Below are 26,422 nucleotides of genomic sequence, written 5' to 3'. Positions count from 1 at the left end.
GGGCTCCTGTCCTGAAATTCCTGAGGGTTCCTGCTCTGATCTCCCTGTGGGCTCCTGTCCTGAAATCCCTGAGGGCCCCAAAGTCAGCACTCCTTACCTCGCCGTGCTCCACACAGCCTCTGGAGGCAGGAGCCTGTCATCTCAGTCCTCAAGGAGATTAAATGATCTTCTCAAGGTCTCAGGGACCCTGCCTCTGAGCCCGTGCCCACAGCTGCAGCAGCATGGCTGGGTTCTTGGGGCAGTGGCCTCCCTGTTGACGTGGCCAGCTGCTGATAGAAAGGGGAGGTCAGGGGGCCTCAGGCGCTGGAGCTGGGTGACTCTGTGGGCGGGGCGCCCTGACCCAAGGAGGTGGACGCGCTGGACCGCGTAGCAGGGGAGGAGGGTAGCAGAGCAGTGCGGGGCTGGCAAGGCGGGCGACGTGGGCGGGATGGGGAGGAGAGGTGGCTGCTCTCAGATGACATCTGGCAGAAATCTCAAGACGTTCCCTCTTGGCATCACGACATTCCGTCTCCCGTTCCACCACCTGGGGACTTTTGTCATCAGCAGGAACCTCAGAAGTAAAGCCCCGCGTGGGTGGTACAGGCCAGCCCGGTGCGGGAAAACTGGAGGACGTGCCAGGTCGGGACGGAGCTGCAGGCGTGTGGGCCTCCCAGCGAGGTCCCTTGCCGGTGACCCTCCCTGCCCACCGTGGAAGGAGGCCAGGCCTGAGAGCCAGTGCTGTCTGGGACGGGCGGCAGTTTGGGACCCGGCACTTGGCGGACGGGAGCTGGTGCTGTGCCCGTGCTCTTCCTCAGCCTCTCAGCAGGTTCGGGACGGGGCAGGGAGCCTCCGGGGAGGGGCTGAGGAGCCCGCTGAGCACATGAGATGTCACCCAAGTGGCACCCACGAGGTGCCCGGCAGTGTGACCTCATCTGACCCCTGGCAGACGGGGCAGCAGGGAGGTCACCGCCCATGAGGACTGACAAGATGCACCGGAAGGTACCTGGAACACATTTGAAATGTGTTATTTGTCTTCCTTCGGGGCCGAGGGACAAGAGTGAATAGCAGTACTGAGGGCGGGAGGGAAGGGTGTGGTGTGTGTCGGGGCGAGAGCCAGAACCCCACCACCGTCTCCCTGGGGGGCCGAGCGATCGAGTCCACCCTTCATGTGCTCATTCCCCAAACACCGAGGCGTGGTGATGGAATTCCCGCTGGGACATCAGCAAGGAAGACTAAGCCATGTGTGCTCCCGCAGAATGTGGGCAGCTAGGAGACCACGGTGCTGGTCCCTGGTGCGGGTTCTTTTGTTGGGGGACCAGGGGCGAGTCTCAAGCTGCCGGTCACACACTGGCTGTTTGCATCCCCCCAAAATTCCTGTGTTGGAACCCTAGCCCCCAAAGTGGTGGCACCTGGAGGCGGGTAAGGCCTGGGGAGGTAGCCGGACGCGGTCCTGAGAGTGGGGCCCTCATGGTGGCCCTCGTGCCCTCGTGAGAACAGGAAGGGCCCCCTCTTCACCTTGAGGGGGCACCGCAGCCTGGCTCTGCTCCGTGGCCACACTCCTGCGTTCTGGTACCTGAGGGACTGGGACTGTGCCCCAGTAACATGGCCGAGAGGCCCTTGTAACCCCACATCCTTGGGACGGAATCCAACCCCTGGCTCTGCTCACCAACTTTCCCTTCCTGCGGCTTATCACCTTCCTCCGCAGGGTGCGCCGGCCCCTGACAGCTGCCCCATTTCCTAAGAGCCGCTGAGCCACAGGAAAAGAAATGGGAGCACTCGGGAGCTCGGGCCCCGCCTCCCTGCAGGCCCGCACCGGCGTGGCGGGGCCGCCCTCTGTTAGGGCTGCTATGGAAACACACTTGGCCTGCGATACCACAGGCTTGGCGGAGGTCCGTTCCTCTGCCGGAGCGGGCAGCAGGGCCCTGGAAGAAACCGCCTGCGCTGACTCGCGTCCCCTGCCCGCGGGACCCTCACCGCTCCCAGGCCTGGCAGCTTCGGGCCCAGGTGCTCGGCCAGCGTCTGGAAGTGATTAGCACTCGCAGGAGAGAGAGAGACACCATGTGGCATGGGGCAGGGAGGAAGCCGGGGATTTCTCGCCACCTCCTCTCCCCCTTCTCCTTTCTGCTGTGATTCACTTTGGCGAAGATTTATGCCCTTCTTTATTTTCCAGTCCAGCGGTTTGTCAACATTTCAGTGGACTTGCATAAACCCACCTTTCCCAAGCCAGGCCGGTGCCGGCCAAAAGGGAAATGTTAGCTGCCGCTCCGTCCTTTAAAAGGCAGTCGAGGGAGCAGAGCAGGGTCCGGTTTCCTGGCTGAGAGGAAGCCCAGCCTGAGCGGCAGGTCGGGGACATTCACGGAAGGCCCCGCCGCTCGCCCAGGGAGTAATTCTAACGGCAGCCCCATGGGAGCCGGTGCGGGTGGGGGCGCCCGGGCTCCGAGGCCTGGCGCTGGCCGTGCGGACCGCCCGCTCTCAGACAGCCAGGCAGGGTCGTGCACACACGGTCTCGGCAGCAGGTAACCTGTGCGCGGGACGTGCTTCTGCAGGAGCATGAATTTTGCAGCGTGTACACACCACACCTCCCTGACTTGAGAAAGCCCAAGGAAGCCAAGAGGGCGGGAGGCCCTGCCTTTCTGGTCTGGGCAGCCTGCGCCACCGTGGGCAGCTGGTGGGGGGGCCGTGGGCCGCGGCTCCCGCGGATGGTTTGATAGGAGGCTGTTGATGTGTGAGGATTTTCCGGGGAAGCAAGAGGCTGCTGGGCTGGGTTTGGAGGCTGCCGCCGTCTGCCCGGTCCCGTCCAGAAGGCCTGGCACTCCGGTGTGGACAGGCCTCGCCAAAGGGATGAATCCAACAGACGATGGCACACGGAATTCTGTTGCAAAGGGTAGTGCGAGTGATGCGGAGACCTTGGGCTGTCACGGCAAACAAGAGAAGGGGCCCCGTGGCTCTTCCACTGGCTTCTGTACCCTGAGCTGTCTAGACAGAAATCCATTCTGGAGGAATTCGTGGTCTGACAGGTTAGAGCTGTGAAAAGAGCACCAAGGATGACGGATGGCCCGATAACCAGCCCCACGGGGCCTGACTTGGGAAACTGGGGCTGTCCTCCCTGGGAGGGGCAGCAGCGCCCCCCCAGACCTCCCCCCGGCTCTCGGGCCAAATCAGCAATGCTCTATTTTTGCCTGAGACCGATGCTCTGACTCCCCTCCGTCGGGCCTGCTGCATCTGGAAGTCAGCCTCACGCTGGAACTGACGCCCAGAGAGGTGACAGGAACAGTGTGAAGGTGTGCCCAGAAGCTGCGTGTTCACGTCCCAGCCTTGATCTGTCCAGAGGGCACCCGGCCTCTGACCGGGCTGGCCCGGGTCGGATCTGCTGCTGGTGACCAGAGGCTGCCGGGGGCAGGTAAGACCCGGGCCCCCCACGGGGCAGCATTTTCCATTTGGACGAGGGAGGGGCCCAGCCTGGAGCAGCTCTCCCTGGGTCCACACACAAAGGTCCACGCAAAAGAAGGGGGTCCCCTGAGAATTAATCACTGCAAGTCGCTAGAAAGATACCAAGGGGGTGGGAAACGTGGGGGAGCATGAGGGGGGTCTCACCCTTGCTGTGTCCTCTGTGGTCCTCACGATGGCCCTTTGCGCTGGGATATCATCTCCTGGACAGGAAGGTGAGGCTCGTGGTCTGCTCCTGCCACAGCTCCGGCCCCGGGGCCACACGGCCTCCGTGGCCGACTTCTCCCTGCTCCTCAGGGGTGGTGGGCCTTGGAGGGACCGCTCGCTTTGGAGAAGCCGGTTTCTCCTCGTCCAGGTCACATGGCACCTGGCTCTCCAGAGCAGGAACATCGTGTTCACTGGTCGTGTCTGTGCGGCTGACCGTCTTCAGGACGTCGTAGCCGCCACCCTCTTCCCCGTGATTTCCTGGGCTTGGTCTGCATCGCCGAGACCGACACACCTAGGGAGCTGGCTGTCCCCCTCTGGAGGCCTTCAGACAAACCATACTCCATGGTGGAGCAGAAACGTCAAGACGAGCACGTGCAGGTAGATGGGAGAGGAAAGCAGCCCAGACCAGCCTTCGCCTTGGGGGTCCTGCCCCCTTGCGCGGTGGCGGGGAGAGGGCTGTCTGGCCACCGAAACACCAGCTGGACAGGACAGCCTCTTCACACCGAGTCACCCACCAGAACAGATTTCTCGTCTCTGTATTCTTGGTGCTGGGAACACAGTAGGTACACAGACTGGTGTCACATGGGATTAAATGCTCAGTGGAGAGCACATGTCATTCCCAAGGGCGTGTGGGCCAGGGTTTTGGGATGACATGACCAGGCTTGTATTTCGGAGGAACCCTAGCCCGTTGGGTTAGCTAAGCACTGCTGCATCACAAACACCCCAAAAACACAGCAGCTGAATGCAGTCAGCATGAACCATCTCCCCGTTTCTGTGGGCCAGAACCTGGCAGCGGCTTCGCAGGGTGGGGCCCGCTCCATGGTCCCCGGCCATAGTGTCAGCTTGGCTGCAGCCGTCGGATGCCTGCCCAGCCAGGCTGGGGAGGTCCACCTCCAAGCGTGTGCCAGGAGGCCTCCGTCAGCCGCCGCTTCATGGAGCTCCCTCGCGCGCTGGTGGGGCTGCTGGAGCTCCCTCGCGCCCTGGTGGCCGGCGTCCCCACGGCGAGCGATCCCGGGGAGCAGGCGGGGCCTGCAGTGTCCCTGAGCTCATCATGTACATCACACACTATCATGTCCGCGGCCTTCTGTGCCTCTCAAGCCAGTCCCGAAGCCCAGCCCACACTTAAGGGGAACGGACTTTAGTCTCCGCTTTTGAAAGGAGGGGTGTTGACGTATTTGGGGACGTGTTTTATTTATTTATTTATTTATTTATTTATTTATTTATTTATTTATTTATTTTAAAGATTTTACTTATTTATTTGACAGAGAGACACAGTGAGAGAGGGAACACAAGCAGGGGGAGTGGGAGAGGGAGAAGCAGGCTTCCCGCGGAGCAGGGAGCCCGATGCGGGGCTCGATTCCAGGACCCTGGGATCATGACCTGAGCCGAAGGCAGATGCTTAATGACTGAGCCACCCAGGCGCCCCCCTTTTTTTTTAAAAAAGATTTTATTTATGTGGGGACGTGTTTTAAAGCCGCCATGCCCGTCAAAACTGGATGAGGCTGATCATTCATTTATTCAGGAAGTATGTGAAGCTCACATTGTTTTGGGCGAGATGGGTAACAATTGGCCGCGCTCCTCATCACATGCACTCAAGACAAAGCCGCCCGAAGGGTCCGCACTGCCCGGGAGGCCCCTGTGTCTGAGAGGGGGAGAGCCGTGTCCGGCAGGTGCCCGCTCTGACTGCCCGGCTCCGAGGACTCGCCCCGGCTGTGGAGTGAGGCTGGCGAGAAGCCGGTGCCGCCGGCCCCACCTGCTTCACCGCCGAGCTCCCCGCCGCCGTGGAAACGCTCTGCGCGCACATTCACACCATAACCCTCCATCACACGTGGCTGTGGATCACTCGGAATGTGTCTCATGCAGCCAAACAGCTGAGTGTTCACTTTTATTTAATTCTAACTCATTTTGAATGGGTTAAGTAGCCACCCGGGGCTAGCAGTGACCGCCAGGGACAGTGCAGGTCAGAGAGTGGGCGCTGGGGCACACGTGGCCACCAGGAAGGAGGGAAGGAGTGGCTGGAGCCGGGACGACCTGGGGGCAGGGCCGCCGACCAGCTGGTGATGGATTGGTGAGAGTGGGCAGGTGGCGAGGTGCCCCAGCCTTGGGACTGTGGCATCGGGGCTGACTTCTGGCCTCGTTCTGTTTCTGCCGGCTGGACGGCAGGGGTCATCGTGTGCCGGCTCCTCAGGTGTGTCGTGAAGCTCAGACACCATGGCCACGAGCCCGCATGGCCCAGAGTCAGGGAGTGGTGGCCCGGCGGCCCCGGCACACGGCAAGGCGAGAGCCCTCGTCTCCACTGGCGCTCCTCCTGCGTATCCGGGGGCACCGCTGCCTCTTACTGTCGTCTTGGTGACCGGTGTTGGCCCAGGTTCTGCCAGGACCCCACTTGGTGCATTTTGGGGCTCACTAGGATCCATGGCGGGCCGTGGCCTAATGCCCCAGCTCTGGTCCACACACGCCCCCAGAATGCCTCCCACATTCCTACTCTGACTTCACCCGGGGGGAGACTGCAGAGGGCACTCCTGGCTTCGCTGGTGCTCGCTAAAGCGGCCGTGGATGTTTTCCAAGGACACCTGTCAGCGGCTGTGCACCTGCCGGTCACAGAGACTGGGCCGGGCGGGGAGGGAGGGGCTGCGGGTCGCGTGCCCCTGGGGGTTCATGGCTTGGAGAGGCCCCCTCCCAGCACAGCCCTCCGCCCCAGAGGCACGGCGGCACCAGGGTTGGTGGAGCGTCGGGGTGCCGCAGGGGAGCCCAAGCCCAGAGGGGCCTCGCGGGTGTTAGCCGGCCCGCTGGGAAGCTCTGTGCTGTGAGCCTGTCCCCGAGGTCTCCCCTGGCCTCCTGGCATCCAGCGGCCCGGGGGACGAAAGGGCCGTGTGAGAGCAAACCGTGGAGTTTGCCAGAGAAAGATGAGACCTTTTAGTTAGAAAAAGAGTGTTTTCAGAGGAAAACTGTAGCTGACACCGGGCAAACGTCTGATAGACCAGAGAGGAATCCGCGCGGCCCCTTGGTGCCCTTGTCTGTGAGGTGGGAGCGCGCCAGCAGGAAGGCATTCCGCCCAGAGCCTTGGGCCTCAGGGGCCCTGAAAGCATGTGGCGTGAGAGCCCTCCCCAGCCTCTGTGCCCAGGGTTGTTTCGATAAAGGCTCCCGTGCACCTGCCTGTCCCCGCGGACATTCCTTGGTGAGCGTCCCATCTTCCTCAGGAACCAGCCGGCCCGGACCACCCGCAGACTTGCGCAGCGAAGCAGGATCTAGTTTCGGGCTCCTGCTTTCCTTAAATGCTTTTGTTTTGGGGAGAGTCTGGGAAGGGGACGGTGGCCCCAAGCAAGGTGCAGATAGGAGGGACAGAACACGCCCACGGGGTCTCACAGACCCTCCAGCTGTCCCATATTCCCCGCATTGCTTCACCTAGGCAGGGCCTCGGGGGGTGGCTGGGAGCAGAGCTGCCTGCCTGGGACGGCAGAGGTGGGTAGCCCGGGGCGGGTCCCCGTGTTGCTCTCAGCTCCCTGAGTGCTCCTGTCTGGTGGGGAAGCAGAAGGGACATGAGCTAAGGGCCCGGCTGGACTTAGGGTTTCCAGTCCTGGGAGCCCGAGAGCTTTCTCCCCTGGGCTGAGCCCAAGGTGGCTCACCACGCAGCTAGCGGCCCCTGCCTCCGATCCCCTGGTACAACGCTCTTCACTGGGTGCCTCCAGGTCCCATCCTGGGCCGCAGGAACAGTCCAGCCGGCGAGGGGAGATGCCCCCTCACAGGGAGGATGACCGATGGATGAAAGGGGTAAATGCATACAGTCAGTGAGGGAGCAATCATGAGGGTGTGCTGGCAGCACCACCAAATCCTGGCAGACTTCCTGGAGGAGGCAGCATCTGGGAAGCCATTAGACTCAGCAGGAGCCAGTAGATGAAGCAGGAAGCAGAGACTGGCTCAATTCTCAAAGGCAGCCCAAGAAGAGGGATGCGCTTATGCCCAGGGATGGCCTCCAGAGCATGGATGGAAGGAAGGCTTCCCTTGGAGGCTGGGAGAGCTGAGAAATCATTGCTTCAAGGCCAAAGTCCAGAGGGTGACTGAGGACTTGCAGAAGGGATGCGAGCTGACCTCTGTCACCCAGAACCCCAGGCCTACGCAGATGAGAGAGCGCTTCCCACGTCCACTAGCTGAGCCGCAGCAGGAAAGGCCAGCTCCCCAGCTCCCCGGGAGTCTGCCTGCTTACATCCTGGCCTGGGGCGGGTGTCCCAGCCACAGCTCAGTGAGGGCAGCCTGGACCAGTGGCCGGCAGCCGGGTTCCCTCGCTGGCCTCACTGTTAAAGCCACAGGACGAGGAAGCCCCAGACACGCTCCCATGTCTTCTGTGAACATTCGCAGCCCCTCACCGCTCACCAAAAAATGCATGTTCCTGCGCCATCCCCATCTGCCCCGGCTGCAGGAGAGGGGACCCGCGGCTGCCTCGGTGGGTCCCCCGTGTATGCAGCAGGTGAGGGAGCTGGGCTGGCTGGGCTCATGCCCTTGCGAGCCCACTCCCTTGGGCAGGGACCTGGGCAGGTGTGTGCGGCCAGGGACTGGCGGCCCCTCTGCTCATGGACCCCCCAGCCCCAGACACTGGCTTGTCACTGCTGAGCGGCATGGGCCTCCCTGGCCTGTGACCTAGAGCCAGCCGATGGCCCACTCTGTGCCTCAGTTTACCCCTCTGGGGTGTGTGTGTGTGTGTGTATGTGTGTATGTGTAAAAATATAAAACCCTTTACAAATAAAGGGTTAAGAGCCAGTCTTGGTTTATAGGTGATTCACAAACCAGATTGGGGACAGATTTGGCTGTAGGCACTTTGCAAGCCCTGGAGTGGACAGTTGGGGCAAAATCAGCGCCCGCCTCGGAGGGTCCCGCAGACGTGCCTGGAACAGTGCTTGGTGGTTCTGCAGAGGACCTTTGGAAGACGTGGCCGTGTTTGCACTTGCAGGGTGGGGCACGGTGTGTGTGTGCAGGAGTCTCTCAGGGCCCCGAGACTCCTCCCGGGGCATCTGTGGGGCCAGCATCTCGGGGCATGGAGGTGAACAAGGGGCAGTGGTGTGGGGTCGAAAGGGTCCTGGGCGGGCAGAGGGGTCTGTGCCTGGCGGGTCCTTAGTGTCCCTTCAGAGGCTCGGGGGGAGTGTCCTTCCCTCCTCTTGCAGCTCCTGGAGGCTCCAGGGGTCCTGCGGCCACGTCCCTCCACCTCTGCCTCCATCTTCACGTGGCCTCCTTTGTGTGTCTCTGGGTCTTCACATGGCCTTCTTGTGGGGACACCAGTCACTGGTGAGGGCCCACCTTAATGACTTCATCCTGACTTAATCCCATCTGCAAAGATCCTATTTCCAAATGAGTCCCAGTTCACAGGGACTGGGGGTTAGGACTTCAACATATATTTTGGAGGAGCCTAATTCAACCCATACCAAGTACAAATTTTGAAATAAGAATTGTTTAAGAGGTGCATCATAAGCCCCAGGGAGTGGCTAGAAGTGACCGGAGATCCCTGGGGTCATGTGCGCCGCATGCCCGGTGTCGGCCCACAGAGCCCCCTGCTGTCTCAGCCGCACGGGGCTGATGCTGCCCTCCTTGTGGAAGACTGTCCAGGGGGTGAGTGGAGAGGAGAGAAGAGCGGTTTGGCCTCACGCTTCCAAAGGGTTTTCCCCAACAGACAAGAGCAAGAGACACTTAGAGAAGAGGTTGACACCATGCTGGCCACGACACAGGACCACCTTTCTGGGAGGGTCAGGCCCGTGGTGCAGGCCGCGCGAGCAGCTCCCACGTCTCTGGGGACGCCTCTGCCTCTGCCCCCTGCGATTTCACTTGACCTCTCGAAGGCTGAAGGTCACAGGGGTGCTGACTGCATTTTCCCGAGAAGCCTGCAGCTTTGCGCTGTGGTTCCAGAGACCTGGATCCAACCCGACGTGGAAAACGGAGTAGTTTCTCTGCAGCTCAGCAGGGGTTCCAAGTTGGGTGCTGGCAGCCGGACCCCGGGCGTCTAGGAAGTTGGCGAGCAGCGCCGTGCGGGCGTCCAGGAGAAAGCTCAGCGTGCGCCAGCCCGGCCTGTCTAATGTGAAAAGCAGTGCGCGGTGGCGGTCCCGCGGAGGGAGCAGAGACCCGCATACGTTCCTGGAACGTCACGGCCTTTCTGTCATGAGGAGACCCGGCCAGCACCCTGACTTCACCCCAGACATTACGGGAAGCCTCTCGCCACACGAATCTGAGGGAGCTCATTATTTTGGGAAAACAAATGGTGAACGAGGGAATAATATCCGAATACATAACCCCAAACCACGATGGAGAGCTTTCCCGAGAGGAAGTTGGCGTCTCACGACCCCTGACAGCGGCGTTCCTGCTCCCTTGGGGAGATTTGGGTGCCCTCCCCCTGGGACAGGGGCGCTGAGAGCTTTCGGGAAGGGGAAGGGAAGGACAGCTCCCTCCGCGCCCGGAAACGCAGCTCCAGCCAGACTTCCCCACTTTGGCTGCGTGTTCAAAGGGCATTGTTTTTCAGGGTTCGGTGCAAATGCAAACACCACGGGCAGCCTGACATCAACCTCACGGTCTTCTCCTCCACATCCTGTGTCAGGGGCTGAGCTCCTGTGCGGCGAGGCTGGAGGCAGCACGGAGGGCCCTGGAGTCAGGCGAGGCCTCTCCGTGCAAGCTGCCCGAGCAGCGGGAATGCCGGCTGGCCCGCAGACAGGGCAGGCGACAGCCCGGCCACCTCCCCGCGATGAGGTGTCAGCGAGGCGCTGTCTCCGGAGATGTCCTCTCAGACTGCGTGAAGAAGAGTGATGTGTGTCAGCTCACACAGGCCAGAGAAATGATGGATTTAACATGGATCTGGAAAGAAGCCCCCAAAACCAAGGAAAGTCAGCAGGGAGGCCAAGCCTGGGGAATGTTCCAAGAAGGAATGGAGGACTGTGGCCTCGGAGGGTCCCAGACAGCGGGAGGGCCGCCAGGGATGAGGGTGGGGTGGGCCAGGGACACTGGTTCCGCAGCCGAGGGGCAGGTGCAGGGCGGGCTGGGGCAGGGCGCTGCCGCCCCCGCGGGATCCAGGTCTCTAAGGAGGCCCAGGCAGGGGCACTGAGCAGGACACACAAGGCCCGTGGACACGGGGCGGCATCCCCCGAGGGGAGTAGGGGCAGCATGGTCTTCACCGTGTTTGAGCGAGCGAGCCCAGGCCTGGGAGAAGCAGGGAAGGCAACAACTCCCTGAGGGAGGGCTTCCACCGACCTTCCCCTCGTGGGGTGCAAACCTGCTGCCCCGAGGGAGGGGCGTGGGTCTGAGTGCACGTCCCTCCATGTGTTGCACCTGGCTGAGCAGATGTGGGACCCAGAGGAAGAAGGACAGGTGGTGGGTAGGGGCGCCCTCTGCCCTGAACTTTTCATTTATTTAATTTCACTTCCAAATACTGGGGGTGCGAATCTTCAGGACAAGGGCAGTCCGTCCCCTCCGTAAGCAGAGCTTACGTGGAAAATCACATGAAGACACTGTCATATAATCCACAAGACCTGCTTCAGATTCTGCCTCATGTCCCAGTAGGGCCGTTTGCAGCCTCTGGAGGCTCTAGGGGAGGGTCCTTCCTGCCCCTTCCAGCTCTAGGGGGCCCAGGCATCCCTGGCTTGTGGCCGCATCCTCCAGGCTCTGCCTTAGCTTCACGTAGCCTCCCCTGCCTCTGAAATCTCCCTATGCCTCCTTAAGGAGGACGCAGTTAGGGCCCACCGGATCATCCTGGATAACCCCCTTGTCTCAGGATCACTCACTCAATCACCCCTGCAGACCCTCTTTCCGAGGAGGGCCTGGGCTATCAGTTAGCCCACCACGGCGACTAGAAGGCTTTAGTGAGATGCCTTGGGAGCCCGTTAGTATTCTTCATTAAACTTCATTAAATTTCATCGTCACTGGGCGCCTGGGTGGCTCAGTTGGTTAAGCGACTGCCTTCGGCTCAGGTCATGATCCTGGAGTCCCTGGATTGAGTCCCGCATCGGGCTCCCTGCTCGTCAGGGAGTTGTCTTCTCCCTCTGACCCTCCCCCGTCTCATGTGCTCTCTCTCATTCTCTCTCTCTCTAAAATAAATAAATAAAATCTAAAAAAAAAAAAAAAAAATTTCATCGTCACTAAATGATGATTTTCCAGTTCTCTCATTTTTTTCTGCATGTATTAGTGAGCGTCCTGCTACGAGGAAAGATTCTTTCTCTTCCGTTTACGGATTTGTATCAGGATGGACTCCTGGGTTTTCATTTCATGTTGTGGGTTACAATCCGTTACTATTATCATGTATTTTGATGCTGAAATTGTCCAGATTCAGCCAGCGGGCCCCCTTCTGACTGATTTGTGTCCCTTTGACCTGTCATTCTCTGAGCAATTCCTTCCTCTCTGGTAAAAAATAAAGATATTCCCAGCTCATCTTGTGCTTCATCTGCCACCACCCTGCCCCTCGGCATTTTCCCCCAAAACCCTCTTTTCACTCTAAAGCGTCTTCAGGAACCCAGATCTGGGTGCTGGGTGCTTGTTGCAGCTGGAGCGCTGCTTTGAGTGCTTCTGTGGGGCTTGGGTGAGGACAGGTGCGGGAGGACACACCTGTATCCATGTGCCCTCCCCAGAGTGGCTCGCACACGTGGTAGGAGACCGTGAGTTCACACCCTCACCGCCAGTTCCAACCCCAGACCTCCGGGTCCATCCTTGTTCCCTCCCTTCGCCCACAGGGAGAAACCTGGCAGCCACTATCCTCAGTGTACCAACTTACTTGCTTGTTCCTGGAATAAACGGAAAATAGTTTCAGAATTGCTGAGACCACCACTGAGAAAACCGAGTGTATTGCCTAGAGTTTATGATTTCTTATGCTTCTTTTTTTCTTTAATCAAAATGAGTTCTCCTCTCCCCAGATGTTCTTCCTTTGAAATAAAGTTAGGTTCTTTTTTCCCCATGGTCCCAGAGAGCCACCTCCCCACCTTTCCTCTTCCGAGTGTCTAAACTGTGGACATGGCTCCCTGGACGACACACAAACACAAGAAGCCCCTGAACCTCTTCCGGCTCATTGTCACCCACTTCCTACAGACAAACCGTCTCATAGTTTCTGGTTTATTCTTCCTGAGCTTCTCTTTGCAAACATAATCATATTCCACCCCCACTTCCTTCTCCTTCCTTTTACCCAGAAGAGGGCATACTAGATAGTCTTTGGCATTTTTTTTTCACTTGAGAACACATCCTGGAAGTCACTCCACATGGGTTTACGGGGGACAGCCTCATTCTTTCTCGCAGACACATGGGGCTCCGCATGGATGTGCCAAGCTCATTCAGCCACTGCTCTGCCTATGGGCACTTAGGTGAGGGTTTGCACTGAATCACCTTGTGCCCATGGGTTTTCATGCTATCATACGTGTGGCTGCAGGGCACATCCCAGCAGTGAGATTGCCGAGGCATGCTGAATGCACGCGCAGCTCGTTAAACCGTGCGTGGTTCTCTCCATAAAGACCCTGCAGGTTTGCGCTCCTACCGGCAAGCTTGGAAGTCCCATCAGAAAGGACACTTTTACATTGCTGTATGGAGTCTGAGACGTCAGCCTCGACCCTGCAGGGTGGTTTTGATCGGCACTTCTGTTGTGAGGGATGTGAACAACTTCATGTGTATAGTGGCCATTTTTACATATTTTGGGTAAATTTTGTCTTCATGTCTTTGCTCATTTTTCTATTTGGTCTTAGGTCTGCCTCCCCACCTCAATTTTTAATAGTTCCCACTATAGAAGAATATTATCCCTGTATTTTTGATATGTTATATGTATTTTTTCCTAATTTGTCATTCACCCTTTGAGTTTCCTTAGAGTGCATTTTTTTAAACCATGGAAATTTTGCTCTTTTAAAAGTATTACTATTTTTGCTGTGTTCTTTGCTGATAGATATTTTTTTAAAGATTTTTTATTTATTCATTTGAGACACAGAGAGAGCATGAGCAGGGGGAGAAGCAGAGGGAGAGGGAGAGCAGGCTCTCTGCTGAGCCAGGAGCCCGATGTGGGGCTCGATCCCAGGACCCTGGGATCATTACCTGAGCAAAGGCAGACGCTTAACCATCTGAGCCACCCAGGCGCCCCTGCTGATGGATATTTTTTATTAAGATTTAATTTTTTTAGAGTGCTTTAAGTTTCCCAGAAAACTTGAGGGGAAGGTACCAAGACTTCCCATATACCTCACCCCCCGCCACAAGCACAGCCTCCCCATTATCAACATCCCCGCCAGAGTGGCGTTTTCATCACAACCGTGAATCCAGGCTGACACATGCTGATCACCCCAAGCCCACAGTTTACCTTAAGATTCATGCTTGGTGTCGGACATCCTGTGGGTTTGGACAGATATATGATGACGTGTGTCCACTGTTACAGGAAACAGCATACCTCCACTGCCCTAGAAGTCCTCTGCGCTCTGTTCATCCTTCTCCAACCCCTGGCAACCACTAAGCTTTCTACTGTCTCCGTAGTTGTGCCTCCCCCAGAATGTCAGGGTTGGGATCACACTGCACGCAGCCTTTTTGGACTGGCTTCTTGCTCTTGGTGATGTGCATTTCCATTTCCTCCAGGTCTTTCCATGGCGTGACAGCTCATTTCTTTTTAGCGCTGAGTCATACCCCATTGTCTGGACAGACCGCAGTGTATTTATCCATCACCTACTGAAGGACACCTTGTTGCTTCCAAGTTTTGACCATTATGAATAAAGCTGCCATAAACATCCATGTGCAGGTTTTTGTGTAGATGTAAGTTTTCAGTGCCTTTGGATGAATAACAAAGGAGTGTCATTTCTGGGTCTTATGGTAAGAGTATGTTTAGTTTTGTGAGGAACCTCCCGATGTCTTCCAAAGTGGCTGTCTCGTTTTGCATTAACAAGAGTTCCCACTGCCCCACGTCCTCGCCAGCATGTGGTGGTGTCAGAGTTGTGGGTTTTGGCCTTCGGATAGGTGTGTAGTCGTGTTCCACTGTTGTTTAAATTTGTGGCTTCCCTGACCACATGTGATGTGGATCATCTTTTCAGATGTTTATTTGCCATCTGTGTATCTTTAGGGAGGTGCCTGGTAGGGCCTTTGGCTCATTTTAAAAAATAGGTTTGTTTCTAATTGTAGAGTTTTAAGGGTACTTTGTGTATTTTGGGTAACAGTCCTTTACTAGATTTTTCTTTGGCAAATATTTTGTCCTGGTTTATGACTTGTCTTCTCCTCCTCCTGACAGTGTCTTTCACAGAGCAGACGTTTCTCAGTTCAGTGAAGTCCCGCTGATCCACGATCTCTTTCCTGGACCGCGCCTTTGGTGCTGTATCTGAAAAGTGGTCATCACATCCAAGGTCATGTAGATGTTCTCCTGTGTGATCTTCGAGGAGTTTTTAGTTTTGCATTTGACATTTACGTCAGTGATCCATTTTGAGTTAATTTTCGTGAACGGCGTGAGGTCTGTTCAAGATTCGTTTTTTGGCGTGGGAATGTCCAGTTGTCCAGCGCCATTTGTTGAAAAAGACTGGTTTTGTTCATTGTACTCCTTTGCTCTTCTGTCATTGACGAGTTGACTATATTCATGGGAGTCTGTTTCTGGGCTCTCTATTCTGTCTCTATTGGTCTATTTATCTATTCTTGCACTAACACCACACTGTTTTGAGTACTGTAATTCTAAAGTGAGTTGAAAGCTAAGTAGTTTGTAGAAGCCCCCAACTTTGTTCTTCCTCTTCAATATTGAGTTGGCTATTCTGAGGCTTTTGCCTCTCCATATAAACATTAGAAGCAATTTGTCAATATCTAGAAAATAACTTGCTGGGATATTGATTGGGATTGCCCAGAGTCTATAGATCAAGTTGGAAAGAACTGATATCTTGACAATACTGAGTCTTCCTATCCATGAATGTGGAATACCTATTTATTTAGTTCTTTGATTTTGTTCATCCGAGTTTTGTAGTTTTTCTCATGTGGATCTTCTACATATTTTGTTAGAATTATACCTAAGTATTTCTTTTTGGGGTGCTAATGTAAATGATATATTTCGTTTCTTTTTTTAAGATTTATTTATTTATTTGAGGGAGAGAGAGAAAGAGAGAGAGCCAGCAGGAGGGGCAAAGAGAGAGGGAGAGAGAGTCCCAAGCAGACTTGGCACTGAGTGTAGAGCCCAATGTGGGTCTTAATCTCATAACCCTGAGATCATGACCTGAGCTGAAACCAAGAGTTGGACACCTAACCAACTGCACCATCCACGTGCCCCTATATTTATTTTTATTTCAAATTCCACTTGTTCATTGCTGGTATATAGGAAAGCAATTGACTCTTGTATGTTAACCTTGTATCCTACAATCTTGTAATCATTTATTAGTTCCAGGAGTTTCCTTGTCAGTTCTTTCAGACTTTCTACATAGACAGTCATCTGTAAACAGACAGTTTTATTTCTTCCTTCCCAATCTGTATACCTTTTATTTCCTTTTCTTTCTTATTGAATTAACTAGAACTTCCAGTGTGATGTTGAAAAGGAGTGCTGAGAGAGGACATCCTTACTGTGTGCTTGATTTTTTTTTTTTTTTTTTTTTTAAAGATTCTCTTCATTTATTTGACAGAGAGAGGGGGAACACAAGCAGGGGGAGTGGGAGAGAGAGAAGCAGGCTTCCCAAGGAGCAGGGAGCCTGATGCGGGGCTCGATCCCAGGACCCTGGGATCATGACCTGAGCCGAAGGCAGATGCTTAACGACTGAGCCACCCAGGCGCCCCCTGTGTGCTTGATCTTAGTGGGAAAGCTTCTAGTATGTCAGCTGTAGTTTTGGGGAGTCTTTATCAAGTCCAAAAACCCTTCTGTTCTTACTTTACTGAGAGTTTTATCCATGAATGGGTGTTAGATTTTGTCAAATGTGTTTTCTGCATCTATTGATATGATCATGTATTTTTTCTTTGTTAGCATATTGATATGATTGATTACTTCAATTGATTTCTAATGTTGAATCAGCCTTACATGTCTAGGTGGGATAAATCCCACTTGGTCATGGTGTATAATTTTTTTATACATTGTTGGATTCAATTTGTTAATATTTTATTGAGGACTTTTACATCTGTATTCATGAGAGATACTGGTAATGTCTTTGTCTGGTTTTGGTATCAGGGTAATGCTGGCCACATAGAATGAGTTAGGAGGTGTTCCCTCTGCTTCCACCCCCTGAAAGAGATTGTAGATTAACTTTTCCCTTAAATGTTTGGTAGAAGTCACCAGTGAATTCATCTGAGCCTGATGCTTTCTGTTTTTGAAGGTTATTAATTATTGATTCAATTTTTTTAAACAGATAAGACCTATTCAGATGTCTGTTTCTTCTCCTGTGAGTTTTGGCAGATTGCATCTTTCAAGGAATCTGTCCATTTTATCTAGGTCATGAAATTTGTAGTCATGGAGTTGTTTGTAGGATTCCTTTATTATGCTTTTAATTTTGTGGGATCTATAGTGATTCGTTTCTGATATTAGTAATTTGTGTCCTCTCATCTTTCCTTAGCCCAAGGCTCACTGATTTTATTGATCTTTTCAAAGAACCAGCTTTTGGTTTATTGTTTTTCTCTATTGACTTCCTGTTTTCAGTTTCACTGATTTCTGCTCTAATTCTTACTCTTTTCTTCTGCATACTTAGTATTTCAGTTGCCCTCATTTTTCTAGTTTCTTAAAATGGAAACATACATTATTGATTTTACCGCTTTCTTTTTTTTTCTAATATGTGCGTTCAGTGCTATAAACTTCCACAGATTTTTGCTGCATTCTACAAATTTTGATAAATTGTATTTTTATTTTCTTTCAGTTCAAAATATTTTTAAACTTCTCTTGAGGTTTCTCCTTTGACCCATTTGTTATTTGGAAGTGTATTGTTTAATCTCCACATATTTGGGGATTTTCAAGTTATCTTTCTGTTATTGATTTTTGGTTTAGTTCCATTGTGATTGTATCCTTTAAAAAAATAAGTATTTCAAATGTAACTAATATGCCATACAGCTCTCAGATTCTATAATGTTCCCCTGGTGTGTTGGGTTTTGAGTATGTGTCTGTTTTACCTGGCAATTCATTTAGCTGAACAGATGCAGAAAGTTCAGGTGTCAGATAGGGATGTGGGCAAAGTTTATACAAAGCATTTTGGTCTCTCTCTCTCTACTTTTGTCTTTCCCTGGATTTCTCCCATTACCTTCCAGCTCTAAGATCTCTGTAAATGTTGTCCTTTGCTTTTCAACCCAGTGAGCTCATGCATCTTCTATTAGAATGTTAGCCATCAGGTGGTGCCAGCTGGGTCTTGCCATTAGGCAAAACGCCATAAGATGGGACCTACCCAGTGTCATTCCCTTCATCCATGGCTGTCAGACTCCTGGCCATCCTCTGCCACATGTAGGTCCTCCCCAGTTCCTTTAAGTGTTGTGTTTCATACTTTGGTGTTCACAGTTATTTGTAGGACAGTGCATCTTACAGAAGCTCATTCCCCATTCCTGTAAGTGGGATTTCAGATGTCTTGCTTTGTACCCAGGCTGGTGCTAGTCTGATTTATTTATTTAGCCTTTTTAGGTTGTTTGATATTTTTGCCCAGAGGACCTGAGAATTTTTTCTTTATCTTTAATTCTGACAGTTTCACTGAGGTGTGTCGGAGTCCATTATTCCAAGTGACATTTTCCAGGTGCCCGATGGATCCGCGTATGTAGATTCGGATCTTCTGTCTCTGGAGAAAGTTATACTACATTGGAGCTTTTCTTTTCAGTGACTCCAGTTACACATGCTGGCTCTTCCTTCCTTTTCTTTCAACCTCTTTTTCTCTGACACATTTTGCTCTTTGACTTTATCTCATTTTCATTCCCTTGGTTGATTTTTCCTCTCTCCTTCAGTTGTATCATTAAATTTTCATTCTAATCTGCTCTCATTTGGGCACCTTTAATTTAGTCTTCATTTTATATGTGTCCTTGTCTTTTTCCTTTATTTCGTTCTTGAGTTCAACCAGTATTTACTTCATTTCTTCCTGGGAGTGTGTGTGTGTGTGTGTCCGTTTTGTTCTTTTTTTTTAATTTACAGCTCAAAGTGATTGTCATACACTCAAATGCTTGTTTGAGAATATTTAATTTAGTTTGGAGTGTAATGTTACTGTTTTCTTCTGCTTCATTTTGATCGAAAGCAGTGGTAAGTTTTAATCACCTGAAATGTTTTGATCCTCATGTAGTTTTCTTTCTATAACAGCTTTTAATTTTTTTCTTTTGCTAAACGATGTTCCAAAATCTTAGTTCCTCCATCTGACAAAGTGTGTGTGTGCATGCACACATGCGTGCACATGTGCACACATACACACGTGCATGCACATGCACACTGATACATATGCAAGCACGTACACATGCACACAGTACACATACACGTGCACATACGCATATGCACACACGTGCATGCACGCGCACATGCACACAGATACACATATGCAAGCACGTACACATGCACACACGTGCACATACACATATGCACACACGTGCATGTATGTGCACATGCACACATACACATATGCAAGCACGTACACATGCACACACGTGCACATACACGTGCACACACATGCATATGCACATGCACACACGTGCACATGCACGCATATGCACACACGTGCATGCACGCGCACATGCACACAGATACACGCACACATACACATATGCAAGCACGTACACATGCACACACATATGCACACGTGCACATACACACACACGCACATACACACACGCATATGCATGTGCCCATGCACACAGATACACATACATGCAAGCACGTACACATGCACACACATATGCACACACGTGCACAAACACATGCACACACGTGTGCACACGCGTGCACATACACACGTGCACATACACGCGTATGCACACACGTGCATGCACGCGCACATGCACACAGATGCACGCACAATACACATATGCAAGCACGTACACATGCACACACGTATGCACACACGGGCACATACACACACGTGCACACACACGCATATGCACACAGTGCATGCACACGCACATTCACACAGATACACGCACACATACACATATGCAAGCACGTACACATGCACACACGTATGCACACAGTGCACACACGCATATGCACATGCACACACGTATGCACACACGTGCACAAACACATGCGTATGCACATGCGCACACGTGCACATACACATGTGCACATACACACACGCATATGCACACACATGCATGCACGTGCACACATATGCGCATGTGTACACACACATACAGACACATGCACAGAGAGAGAGAGGGAGAGAGTCTGTCTCTGTATGATGGCTCTGAAATTAGCCAAGCCAGGGTGAGAATGGAAAATCTAGATGCTTGGACTTTCAGACTATTCTTTTTTTTCCCCTCCCTTCAGAGGTGTCAAATTCTTCATTTTACAGATGAAGAATTCTTACTTATGTGCATTTTATGGACAGGGCTGTCAAGTTGGGGTGGCTTTTGAGATCCTGAGTTATCCTTCTGTTAGGATAACACAGGATAACGCGAGCATGGAGAGGGTGTATGCTTTTCTGTGCTTTCTTGCCGTGAGATCCTAAATTTCTCCCCTAATTTTCCCCATTGGCTTGCCATCTCCACAGGGCACCTTCCCCTCTTCCCCCCAGAAGAACTGCCTTTCTGAGACTGCCCTCCTCAAACTCTGTGTGCGCTTCTGAGGGCCTCTTCTGTGGTCAGTGCTCTGGCTTATCAGGACTGTTTCTGGCACCTTCCCAGTTGTGATGGGCTTCCTAAGGGTGCTTCTAGCTCTTGTCTCCCCTTCTCTTTTCCAAACTCATGCCACTTGCACTCAGCTTTCTGCAGTGGGAGCTCAAGAAATAGCTGTGTTTGAAATTAGTGTTTATTTTTCTACCTACGGTTAATTTTTAATTTTTAGTATTGTCATGTGGATATGCTGAAGGCATGGAACTTGTGTGGATTTGCTCTTGCTGAGCTGCATGATTTTTAGAGGCTATTTAGAAAGATTCAGATTTAGGCGGTCATTCTTATCTTGCCTGCCAGGAAGTTCCAACCCATGCCCCACATCTTTTTAATAGGGAACTTGAAATGAGTAACCTTGGGAGAAGTACTGAGGTTACTTTCAAATAAAAAGAGCAAAGAATTTGGAAGTAAATACAAGGGAATGTGTGTCCACTCAAAACTAGCCTCCATAAAGAGGCCGTGTTCCCTCCAAAGGGATTGCATGATCACCTCCTGACAAGCACGAGCCCAGGTTCCTCCACAATCGCCCCATCTGCTGTTGGCTTGCAGCAAAGATTTCTGATAAAGAGGATGTACTCCATGAAGGTTCAGTTTGCTTTTTGCTTAGCGTTTTTGGAAGTTAGAGTCTCCAGATGAGAGGAACCAGGACCACTCCTTGTATCCTCAAAGAGGTGTGTTCACACCTTGGGTTTATTCCCCTCTCCTTTTAGTTCTATTGACTTTCTATTGAATAAATACAAACTTAGGATTCTCATATTTTTCTGCTGGATTAACCATTTTATCACGAGGAAATGTCCTTTTTTGCTTCTGGTAATGCTTCCTTCTTTGAAGCTTCATGCGTGTAATGTTAGGATAGCCAGCTTTCTTTGCTTACCCTTTGAATGCTTTTCCATTCCATATGTTTCTCTTTCAGACTTTCTTATAAATAAAGTATGTCTGTTGTGATCAGCATGTAGATGGATTTTGGTGTTTATATTTTTACCTAGTCTTTAATAATCTTAGTTACTAATTTGGAGTAGTCTATTTGCATTTAGTGAATTACCGAGATATTTGGATTTATAGCTACCATATATTTTCCTACTTGACTCATCTCTTTTATATGCTCTTCTCTCTCATGTCTTGCCTTTTTTGGATCAATAAAAATTTTAATTATTCTATTGTTTCCCTCTTTTAGCTCTTAGTAGTCTTCTAGTGGCTACTCTAGAGATTAAAACAGGCACGTTTATTTATTACAGTCTAAATGATCACCACTGCCACTCCCTGTTAATGCTAGAAATGTGGAATAACTTAACTCTTTCAACCCTACTGCTCCCTGTTGTGTGACCATACATTTCAATTCAACATACACTTTAAATGCCATGATTCATCCTAATCATTGCTTTGTTTAGCTAGTCTTTAGAAAATGTTCAGTTGTATTTATCCATATATTTGCCTTTTCTGTTGCTTCTTGTTCCTCCCTGAAATTCCATGTTTTTCGCTGGGGTCATTTTCTTTTTGTCTGAAGAACTCTGTTTAGGATTTCTTTTGGGACAGCTTTTCTGGCAACAAAGCCTCTCAGTTCTTAATTGCCTGAGCATGTCTTCATTACACCTTCATTTTTGGAGGGTAATTTAAGTAGGCACAGAATTCTGGGCTGGTGGATACGGTTTCAACACTTCAAAGATGTTATCCTATTGCCTCTGGACTTCCATCATTTCTACCGAGAAGTTGGCTGTCACTCTCATTACCATTCCTTTGAAGGTGATTAGTCTTTTTTTCTGGCTACTTCTAGGATTTTGTCTTTGGTTTTCAGAAGTCTTAACGTGATGTGTCTTAAGTATGGCTTTCTTCGTATTTTTCATGCTTCTGATGTTGTGGGTTTTGAGGGGTTGATTTCCTTTATTATCTTTCCAATTATTGCTTCCTTGTCATCCTTTATCTCTTCTCTTGAGACTCTAATTATTGCATGTTTAACCTTTTAACCACATCCCATTTGTCTCCAACATTTTTTTTCCATTATTTTTCTCTTGTTTCAACTTGGTTATATTCTAATAACCTGTTTTCCAGTTTACCAATTCTGTCTTCTGCTCTGTCTAACCTGTGTCCTTCCTTTTTGGATACTGTGTTTTTTTCTTCAGTTCTAGAATGCCCTCTGCTGCATTTCTCCATCTTTCCCTCCATTTTCTTAAACTTACTCAGCATGGTAATTTTTTAAGTCTTTGCCTTCTAAATCTGATACCTGGATCACTCCTGGGCCTATTTCTAAGATCTGTGCTTTCTCTTGGTTTTTGGACATGTGGTCTTTTGTCTTTTGTCATAACAAGTAATTTTTGATTGAATGCTAAGCATTGTGAGTAAAGCACATTGTAGAGGCTCCTGTATGCTATTCCCTCTAAGTGGTCTTCCCTTCCCTGTGCTAGGATGACCTCAGTCCATCAGGTACTCTGCTAGGTCACATGGGGCTGCAGCTCTTGCAAGCTCTGTCTCCTTCTGGCTGCCCTCTGGTCCCTTAGGGTTTTCAGCTGAAAGTTTGGTGTGTTCTTTTTGACCCCTCCCTTTGATGGGTCCTGGAGTCTAAACTTTGCTGTGACTCTGCTTCTCCAGGGCTCTCCACATATCCCATTAACACATGGTAACCCCAGAATTCACCACATGACCTGAGGGGAAAACTGGCCAGTCCTTCTGACCCTCCCACCAAGTGTCCACTTGGAGTTTCACTGATTCTCTCTCCTTAGCAGTGGTCCTCTGGGTGCAGTGCCACAGGGCTCTCAGCCTCCTGCTGGTGCCTGCAAATGGCCGGTGCCCCCAGAAACAAAGCAGGTGCAGGAGTTATCTTGCCTCGCTGGTCCTCCCTCTCCAAACCCCTCCTCCTGATGCCTTCCAGCAGGCAATCCCATGTCCTGGAGAGGTGTCTCTGGTTGTTCTCAGCAGGAAGGAAGGCCTCACACTAGTTCTCATTCCCACCTGCAACCCGCTTTTGGGATTCTGAAGTGGGCAGCTCCATGGGCTCTAATGTGTGCATCTTTCGTGAGGCTGGGAAATGCCCACTGTGTGGGCCAGATATCACTCCCCATTGTGCTGCAAAACCCTGAGCATTGCTTCTAAGTGCAAAAACTAATGGGTGTCAGCTCTGCTGAGGTGCGTGGGGACTCCATAATGCGGAGTGAATGTAGCGAATCCCAGACTTCCTCCAGACAGAGAGCAATCCCAGCCACTCCCTTGTCCCACCCCAGTGCACCGGAGCCAAGTGACAACCAGAGTTGTGTGGCGCATGATGGGCCTGGGTGAATTGGGTGTTCTCATTCAGTGCTCACAAGCCCGTGGAGCTCACTAATTCATGTGATTCATCTCACTTAATTTTTGTAACAGCTGTGAAACAATTACTATTACAGCCCATTTCACAGATGGGGCAGATGGAACAGATGGGTCATGTAGGCTGCATTGCTTGCCCAGACCCAATTTGGAGTTTGAGTCTATTGGCTCCAGGGCCCGAGTTCTGAAGCACTGCGTGTACAGCTCTCAGGGTGGGTGTGGGCCATGAGCACCCTTGAACGGCTCCCTGGGACCTGGCCTCCCAGACCAGCCCCACCTCCTCTCCACTTCCAACACTTGGCTCGATCAGCTCCTGCTTGCCGCTTGCTCCCTCGAGCCTGCAGATTTCCACACACATTGGCCAGGATGCCTCACTGTCCAGTCCAGCCACTGCCCAGCCACCTCCCAGCCTGTGCCAGGTACCAGTCCCTGAGTGGCCTAGGAGGGACATCAGCCAGAACACCAGGGAAGGCACTGGGCTGGGACTCCCTTGGGTCCACAGTGCTTGCTGAGCGCCTGCTCCGTGCCACGGGTAAGCCCTGGGGATGCTCGATGCAGCGAGACAGGCCCAGGGCCATGTTTCATGTCATCGGTAAAGCAGGACTTGGGGTGAGGCCAGGCCAGGCCTGGCTTGGCCACAGGATGCTGTGTCTTCCTGGGATTGGTTCTCTTGTCCCCGAACCCACAAAACCAGCTTCCCACAGTTGTGAGGGCCCCAAGGGCGATGACGCAGAGGAAATTCTCTGTCACTTGTGAAACGCCGTCCGTGGCATCACTGCGCCCGGACTGCTGGCCTCCTCTCTTGTCTGGCAAAGCCTCCGTGGCCACATGGGCATTTTTCCCTGAGGGGCTTCAGGACCAGGGTGCAGGGCTTTTCCAAAGCGCTACAGTGTGGCCGTGTGCAGAGGGAAGGGAAGCCTTTTGCACACTTCCTCCGGACTGTGGCACAAGCAGCACCTTGCAGGGCCCTCAGCCCCAGGTGGGAGCCCCTGTCCAGCTGTGTGTGCAGCACGTACCATCTGAGACCAGCTGGAGCCCCGGTGTTCATATCCCGTGGTGACCACACGCCGGGGCTGAAAGCAGCACAGTCTGGAGGCTGGAGTTTGAAATCAAGGTGCCACAGGGCTGGTTCGTCCTGGTGGCTCTGAGGGAGGGCCCGTCCCTCAGTGAGCCCTGCACGCCTACCTCTTCCCGCCGCCTCCAGCCCCGTCTCCCGCGCTGGGCCAGCCCGCTCCATTCCTCTTGGCCGTGCCCCCGGGAATGCAGGCCACACGGGCGTGCGGACCTCAGCGGGGGCTCCGTTTGCAGGGGCCAGCATGCATGGATGGCAGGGTGACGGCAGATGGTGATGGTTGGGGTGCTTTTATCGTTTTCCCTGTTTGCCGGATCATTTGTAACGTGAGTCATTTTCTTTCAAACGGAAAGTGTTTATTTTTCTGTTTGAAACTGGACAAAATGGCACCGAAGGATCTGCGCCGCACGCCCGCAGGCCATGAGGAGGGGCTGAGCGGAAGCACCCCAGCACGCCGGCCATGCGGTGCAGTGATGCCCTGCACCCCCGGCCCGGTCATCCCTCCCCCACAGCGCAGCATCCAGGTCCAGCGCTAGCAGGCCACGTGGACCGAGGCTGGACGTGGGGCTGCAAAGCCCCGGGGTGAGTCATGTCTTCCCGCTCACAATGCTGCAAGGTCGGGTCTCATTTCTGTGGTTCTCGCCCAGGTCTCATCCACCTCAAACCCTGGGTGCCCGCCGCAGTGAGCCTAGCACATCCGCACACTGCCTCCGTGGCCTGGACATGGCGCCTCCCACACAGGAATCTGTTTAGCCCTGGCCTCGTCCTGGGGAGGGAGCAGCAGCCCCGTTGTAGCGGTGAGGCGGGTCGTGGCTCAGAGAGGGAAAGGGACCGCATGAGGCCACACAGCAAAGGGGGTGCTGAGCGGGACCTGGAACCCGGGCTTTGTGGCCAGGTCCCCCTCGGCACCTCATCCGGCAGGCCTGAGCAGGGCGGTGGCCACCCGATGCCACCGGCTGTGCCCCTGCCTCCTGCTCATGCCCGCATCCTCCTGTTTTGTCTCCTCCCCTCACCCCGCCTCAAGAGCCCCGAGATGCTGGACACCCCAAGACTGTGTCCCGGCAGGTCTCACCTGGTGAGGCCACAGTTCTTACATCCTTGCCACCTGCCCATGAGAGGACCTCCCCAGGCCAGATGGAGGCAGGGTCAGCCCCCCGTGGGGCATCCTCACTCACTCAGCAGTGATTTGCGGGCTGACCGTGGGCTTCAGGCAGGGTGCTGCCTGGAGCTCGGAGACTTGGGGGAGGCAGTCATTACAGACACGAAAACGGGCCATGTTTCCCATGTGCTATGGAGCCGAGGAAAATGCGACATTCCCACCAGGAGCTCACTGGGTGGGCTGGGTCAGGGGATTCCTGGGTGCGAAGGTCCCAGTGCTGCCAGCCCACTCGAGACCCAACCGGTGGAAAAACCCTTCAGTCTGGGACACCCAGGCCTCAGGCCACTCTGAAAGTGTATCTGGTTACAGCACCAGAACTCGGTCTGCGGCTGTGCCTAGGGCGGAAAAAACAGGGCATTTCAGAAAAAATGTGCAGTGTTTTGTGGAAAAATCATGATGGGAGCTGGGTGAGAGGACAGAGAAGAGCATGTGTGCGTGTGTGTATGCATTCATGTGAGTGTGCATATGGGTGCGCATGTGTGCGCTGAGTGATCTTGTGTGTGCATGGGTGTGAGTACATGTGGGTGTGCGCTGAGAGTGATCTTGTGTGTGCATGGGTGTGAGTG

Source organism: Phoca vitulina, unplaced genomic scaffold, assembly GCF_004348235.1.
Source record: "Phoca vitulina isolate PV1807 unplaced genomic scaffold, GSC_HSeal_1.0 scaffold56, whole genome shotgun sequence".
Taxonomy (NCBI): Eukaryota; Metazoa; Chordata; class Mammalia; order Carnivora; family Phocidae; genus Phoca; species Phoca vitulina.
The sequence above is the reverse complement of the archived record's forward strand: the minus strand, read 5'-3'. Positions refer to the sequence as shown.